We start from the raw sequence: 6,920 nt of genomic DNA on the forward strand, positions 1-6,920 counted from the left end.
ATACAGAGAGTTGACTCACCACACCTGATGAAGCAGGAATCTCCAGCGAGGGATGAAGATACTGGCTGCCTGCCAACCCAGAGCTTTCTAATGCAGTGTGCACAGCAGTGCTTTATGAACACAAGTTTGGGATCTTCCTAAATTCCTGTTTGGGCTCAGTAAGACGGAGGGGAGCCAGAATTCTCTGTGGCTCCCTTTACAAGAGGGTCTCCATCTTTGCTCACAATACGCTCAAGCAGCAGAGACTGATCAACAGCTTTGTTCCAGAAATCGAGGAAGATTCGCACTCCTAAAGCTGGAGAGAAGGGGTATGACAACTTCCCTCAACTGAGTGTTTCGTCCACTTTTATTTGAGGGGCTTTAAGCAACTCATTAAGCAATAGCTCATTCTTAGGCCCTGGAAGCACGCTCATTGTGCTTCTTCACTGCATTGAACAAGCTTTGATTACAAGAATACCTTTATTAAATTTGGGGACATGCAATAATACATTCATAGCAACACAGTAAAGAGTCAAAACCCCAACCACGCACCTCTCTTACAGGCAAAGCTTCCACCTGGTTTATTTTATTTTTTGGTAAATTATAAATGTATTGAACAAAACCTACGCTGGGTTGCTTTACAGACTGTACCAACAGCTGTTATCCTACATAGTGGAAAAGGTACAGTCGTGGCAAAGACCTGCAAAAACACTCAAAATGAGTGGGGAAAATTAACCTATGCTACACCATCTAGACAAAACCAGAAGTGAATGTAATGACCACTTACAACTCTTGCCAGAAATACTTAGACTTTTGCTTTTGTATATACTATCCAGAAGCAGGACCAACTTTCAGTTTCCTGACAGTCTAATGCGTGCCTCATTTGGGAGAGCAGAAAAGATGTAACTTAAAATAGCTGTTACTTCTTTAGCTTAGTAATCAGAAATCTCTGTTGCATTGCTCACAACGACAGGTTTACGCCCTTCTGCTCAAGTAGTAGCAAAGGCTGTACATAATAAGATGCAAATTCAATATCAAAGTAGTAAGACAGGAAAGACAGCCTGACAAAAATCGCAACAAAGACACTAAAGCAGTGCTGAAGGCATACAGCCAAGCACTGCTACGTCAAGTGATTCACAAAACCTCAGCTTTTCTTCCTTGTGTGCATGCACTTGGCTACGGCGTTTATGATAACGTTCTGTTCTTGCCAAGGGAGCGCACAGGAAAAATGGAGCGGAACTACAACTGCAGGGACAAAATAAATTACAGCATTTTCTAGCTTCAGTTAATGCTGTAGCAAGTAGGTACTTTGTAGGTTATGGCTAGTCAACACGTCCTATTTTAAGGCCACATGTTCAGTTACTCCAAGTTTGCCAGAAACTTTTCTTTGGTGTAGGATTACCTATAGTGGGCCTCCAGCTGATTTTCAGGAAAAACACAACAGAAACGACTCAGTCCTTGCTAAGAATGATCATGAGGAACACAGGCTGCTTCAATTAGATTCAAAGAATTTTCAAAACTTTCGTTTAGAAAGTCTTAACTTCTCCACATTTCAGAAACAGGGACATGAAATTTAGCACAGAGGCTATGCTGGTGTCACTCTTGGACTTTCTGCTCGTCCTTTGGAAACACGCACGTATCTGGGCACGTCTTGAACCTTGGAAAAGACTGAACTTACCCAGGCTTGCCAGACTTGCTTAGTAGCCAAATTTTGCAGCTTTCTCTCCATTGCACGTCCTGCAGAGAGTGAGCTGGATGGTCCGCGCAGCAGGTGGCTGATTGCCGGGCTGCCACACACTAAAACCAAAACAGGGTAGGTTAGCTCTCCTCTGGTTTCAGGATTCCTGGGATTTTCACTCCATCAGCACAGAATAAAGTACCACCCGGTTCAAATGCAGAGGAAGCAAAGACGGACTGGGGTGAGAAAGGAAGACGGGCAAGAGTCTGAGGTCAGCCAAAACGAGGAGAGATGAGGTGTGAGTAAGAAACAAGACTGGGTGAAGACAGCAGGTGATTCAGACAGGGTCTTCCCAGCAAAGAGGAACTGCCCAAGGACAAGCAGTCCCAGTCTGATTTTCTTGATTTCTAGCCCTTTCCTGAAGGTCAGACAGCCAAAAGCCCAACAGGCTGCATCTTCTGCAACAAGGTAAGCATCAGCCCTCAGGCTACCGTTTTGCCAAGAGCCCCCCCCGAAACTACACAAGGTCCAGCAGCCTGGAGCCCCGAGCCCGCGGGCGACGCTCGGAGCTGGGCACCCCAGGGGTAGATGGTGGCTGAAGAAACCCTCAGGCGCAGGGAAGGGGAGGGAGTCCATGCTGACCAGCATGCTAGGAGGCAGCAGGCAGCGCTCAACAGCCCACCCCTCGCCTCCTTCTCGGAAAACACGCCACTGGACTCTGCTTAGTCCAACCTGGCCCCGCAGCACTCGACGAAAGGCAGAGCAACAGCAGAGCTGGCCAGGAAGCAGGGGGCTGCGGCTGGTCCCTCCAACCCCTCTTATTACTTGCTCTCTCTAGTTTCTACAGGGACATCCATTGCAACAGCAGAAGTGGAGGCGACTTCACACGAACCACTTCTTTGCTTAGACCTAACAAGTAAAACCACAGGAGATGTTAACTCCTGCAATGGAACGTCCTGCTCAAAGTTACTAACCGTACACAATTTCAATGCAGAGCTGCTCCTCTTTAAGGAGATTGATCATGCATCCCTCACCCCCTCCAGCTGGACCTCCAAGCCCCACACACAGAGCAACCAGCTAAGAAAGCAGACAGAAAACAGCAAAGTCTGCAGGAAGTCTGGTATCAAGGAGCCTCCCTCACCTTCAAGTCCAAGATATTTTCTGGCTCTGGTCATCTTGTCTTCAGCACGATCACAATTAAATACATTCAGTATTGGGTTTAGGGTCTTAGGGGGATGTATTGTGGTAGGAGCAAGAGAAAACAATGCGTTTGTTACTGGGTTTTGTTTTAGTTTAGGCATTTACTTACTTGGGGTTTGTCGATAACCCTGAGGATCTTGCAAAGCTAGCACCGATTGCTTTACTTTTCAGTAAAAACAAAAATGAGAAAGAAGGCCACATACAGCTTTTCTCTCCTTCAGGTATTCCAGAAAGAACTTGCCCTACTACCAGCTCCATCTGGCAAATGACTAAAAACCTCTGTCCCCAGATGATCAGTGATAAGACACTATGCCAGGAAGTGATGTGATGATGCAATTGGTAACAGCTAAGAGGTGCTTCTTCTAGCACTGACTCTTGGTGACCTACGCTGGACCAGATTCAGACAGGACTGCTAGAGTCAACAGCAGCTGCAAAGTTATAACCGCATATGTTTCCCAGAGCATATGAAAGCCTGCTGGAAGGATTCACCCTAAAGGACAGGAACCACGCTTGGCAATATTGTCTCTAGCTTGGGTTGTTTCCTTCTGTGGATTGTAGGGAGAGGAGTCTTTATGCATGAGGAACTTGCCTTTCAATCACTTTGACAGAAGACTTGCTCCATAAACAAAGGAAAACATTTCAGTTGAATTGGTGCAGTTTGAACTTTATTTAAAACAGCTGTAATCTAATCTGCACAGTGCTGGGGCAGCATCCAACCTCTGCAATAGCCAGGGAAACTCCAGAACAGCAACATCACTCTGCACGGGGCCAAGCGTTGAGTCAGGGTAGATTAAAGCGTGTAATCTGACCTATGCTGGATCAAGTCCAGGAAACTAGTAACCTGACTTCTTCCTAAACTTCTTCTTAACACCCTAAGAGTGAGGGGGGATAAAAACAACAACAACAACAAAGCACAATTAGAAGATACTTCTGCAAAGCAAGAGTTAAAAAAAAAAATCCATGTAAAGGCATATACTTTGATATCAATTAGCCAGGTTAGTTTGAGACCAGCTGCAGAAATGCATGTGCTGACTAGAGGTTAAGGGCACAACAGCCTTTAACAGTCTTGGAATATTCAAGTGGAAGAATTTGTTTAAAAGCATGGTAATATTACAGGCTTGTAGACCATTACAAAACACTTTTCATAGTTGCTTTGCTGTTTATCTTATCACCTACTTCAGCTTTAATTCCCTCAAATTCACGATGGAGTTTTATTTACACAAGTGCTGAAGTTGTATACCTACTGTAACTAGTACACAGACCTGACAGTATTGAAAGACCATGGTTTTAACACAGGTCACAAAACCAAGGTAACCATTTTATAAACTCAAGGTGTAGCTCTGCGAAAAGCCACTTAAGTAACATGGGTTCTCTTTCTTAATTTTAACCTGTGAGTAAACCTAAGCCTTGCACTCTTAAGTTTTGGGTTTTTTCGAGGGGAGAAGGAGGAATAAGGCCTCTCAAACCCACTAAGGCACATTTTCTAGGAGATGAATTGCACTTGAAGCAAGCTGGAAACCAGAGGTAATAGGGAAAAAAAAGGTAAGTATATGGTCATGGTCATGCTTTCTCCACAAGTTTGGAATACCAGCAGTAGGGGGAATGCTGGAGAATGAAGGCCATGCAAGATAGCTACATGCCCCTTCGGTCTTGTCACTAGGGTTTGAGGTGGATGCTTAAGATGATCAGAGCTCAGAATTGCGGTTTAAGCCAAGCAACTAATTTTAAAAGAAGTCAGGGGTATCTGTTGTCCGCACAGCAAACTGGGACTTCAGCTGTCAACGCAGTTTGCAAGCTGCACTATTCAGAGGGTGTGAATTCAAAACCTGGAAATACTAGAAGCAGGAAAGCAGTGTTCCTAGTCTCCTCAAATTTACTCTACCATGACATCATCATTTTGTAGAACATATTTTTTGTGGCACTGCCCTGCCCGCCTTACATTTGGTTTACTTGTTTGGGGTTTTTAAGCAGATCCCACGTGCATTAAAAAAAAAAAAAAAAAAAAAAAAAAAATTATTTTTGGAAGACAGTATTTTACAGTACATACGAAAATACTCTGGAAAAACATACAACTTCATTTACAAAAACACCAAGTTATAAAGAAATTACAATAAAGAGATAGCACAACATTTCTTTCATAGGATCAGAACTTCTCCCCACCCCTCAAAAAACCCTCATGCACTTAACTGGGTAAGCAGTGTTACCGGTTTACAGAACTGGAACTTCAGACTACTACAAGTTTTCATGTAACCACGTAGAACAGCTTTCAGGGTTTATCTGAAAACACTCTCTGCATGCCAATTCCTTTCAAGACTCTACCTTGCAGGTGGGTAGCAGTGTCACAACAGCCTTGGCTATTGCAATGTTTAAGTACATCTTCAGCTGTGTGTTCTGAGTTTAGCTTTCCTACCCAGCGACAACAAAAAAGCCCTCAAGTCTCATGCTGGAGCAGTCTCAAGACAAAAATCAGATACAACGGCATGGGACACGTCTATCATCTCCATACCTTGGTAGCATCCTCTGCTGCATTGTCTTCAATACGTCAATTATTTATGGGCCTCCATGGGAGGCAATACTTGTGTAGCGCGTGGCCGTGTTAGGCAGGGGACAGCTGCTAGCTGAGGAAGCTGAGCACCATTGTGATAGATGACCAGGAGTGTATGTGCCAAACGGGAAAATAGTTTAAGACAAGAACAATATATGCACATGCACTAGGAAAGCACAAATGAATACAAGCACGTTCATACACACTTGAAACCACAACGTGGTTGCAGTAACTACTTAACCTGTTTACATACATTCTGAATCCAAGTCACAGGGCAGCTTGGTTTTTGTGGCCTTTTCCAAAGCTGTTTCAGCTAGTGACAGTCAAGACTTTTAAAAAGACTAATAGGGATAACTCTTACAAGAATATATTTGGGAAATGAAGACTGAAAAAAGTTAAACTAAAAAGCATATTTTTGTTTACATCAATAAACGCGTAGAGTATTGATGTGAGGTAGTCTAGGCACTAGAAGAGTCCATTCAGCTTTTCAGTTAGCCCACTGAGTAAAACCCCTTCCCAATTACATTGTCTGTAGATCTGCTGCTGACATCTTCTGGATTGCCACCGCCTTTGAATGCTGAATCCTGGCCAGTTAACTAGAAGAACAGAACACACAGACTCAAAATTAATTGCTATACTGAAGTTACCTTCATATTTGAGTACAGCTTCCAGTCAACACATTAAACATATTAGTGGCCATTCTTAAAACAACATTTAGACAACACTACCCTTACCACACAGGAATCTCAAGCCTCGCAAGAAGTCGTACTACCCAAACCTTGAACTCTGTACCTGAAGTATTCAACAGTAGGTAACAGTTCTGCAAGCTGATTCTTTACAAGTGTCAAAATTGAGTTTTTTCTAGTTGTTCTGTGCCTCAAATCAGACGTCAAGCCACACAAACAACTGTTTAAGGAGAGTTATGTATAGCAAGAAAACAAATCAAGCATTCATCAAAAGCCTCCACAAAAACAAGATTTAACAAGCAACTCCACACGGTCATTTCAGCAGTGGACAACCTGTTGAGTAGGCTGCTGATTTCTAAAGCAGCGAAACTATCAAGAGGCATTCAAAAATCATCTGCCAGAACAAGATTAGCTCATACATCCACATTTATAAGATTCATATCCTCTTCCTTTTGAGATTTGGGGTTTTTTTCTGAATTAAGAACTGCTTCCAGTTCATTGAGCAATCGGTCAGTGCAGTAATATACAAGTACAGTAGCATTTGGAGAGCCTGCCACCAGACCAAAAACAGTCACTAGTGCCAGATCTTGGGAAAAAAAGAATTGTTTAATAGCTATACAGTACGTTCAAGACAATTTCTCACACCTACATCCTAGTAAAACTAGCATTATGCTTAAATTTAGATTCCTGAATCCACTGGGGATGCATATATGCATTTCTTCTCAGTTATGTCATTCATTGCACATCAAGAATTAATTCTACTTCAAACCCTCCCTGGCCTAGCCCCCCTTCCTTACCTTTTCTCCGTCTGCTAGTGTTTTGGGGCGTTCTT

At 43.2% G+C, this 6,920-nt stretch overlaps 1 long non-coding RNA gene across 2 annotated transcripts in view; it reads right to left on the reverse strand.

Annotated features, from left to right (window-relative positions):
- LOC138690403 (uncharacterized) overlaps positions 1-58 on the reverse strand; it is a 272,406-nt gene extending 272,348 nt beyond the window's left edge. For both annotated transcript variants that reach the window (XR_011329248.1, XR_011329249.1), the window contains exon 1: positions 20-58. This is a non-coding gene — a long non-coding RNA (uncharacterized lncRNA). The remainder of the gene's footprint in view (positions 1-19) is intronic.
- Between the last annotated feature and the right edge of the window lie 6,862 nt (positions 59-6,920).

This window comes from Haliaeetus albicilla, chromosome 22 (assembly GCF_947461875.1).
Source record: "Haliaeetus albicilla chromosome 22, bHalAlb1.1, whole genome shotgun sequence".
Lineage (NCBI taxonomy): Eukaryota > Metazoa > Chordata > Aves > Accipitriformes > Accipitridae > Haliaeetus > Haliaeetus albicilla.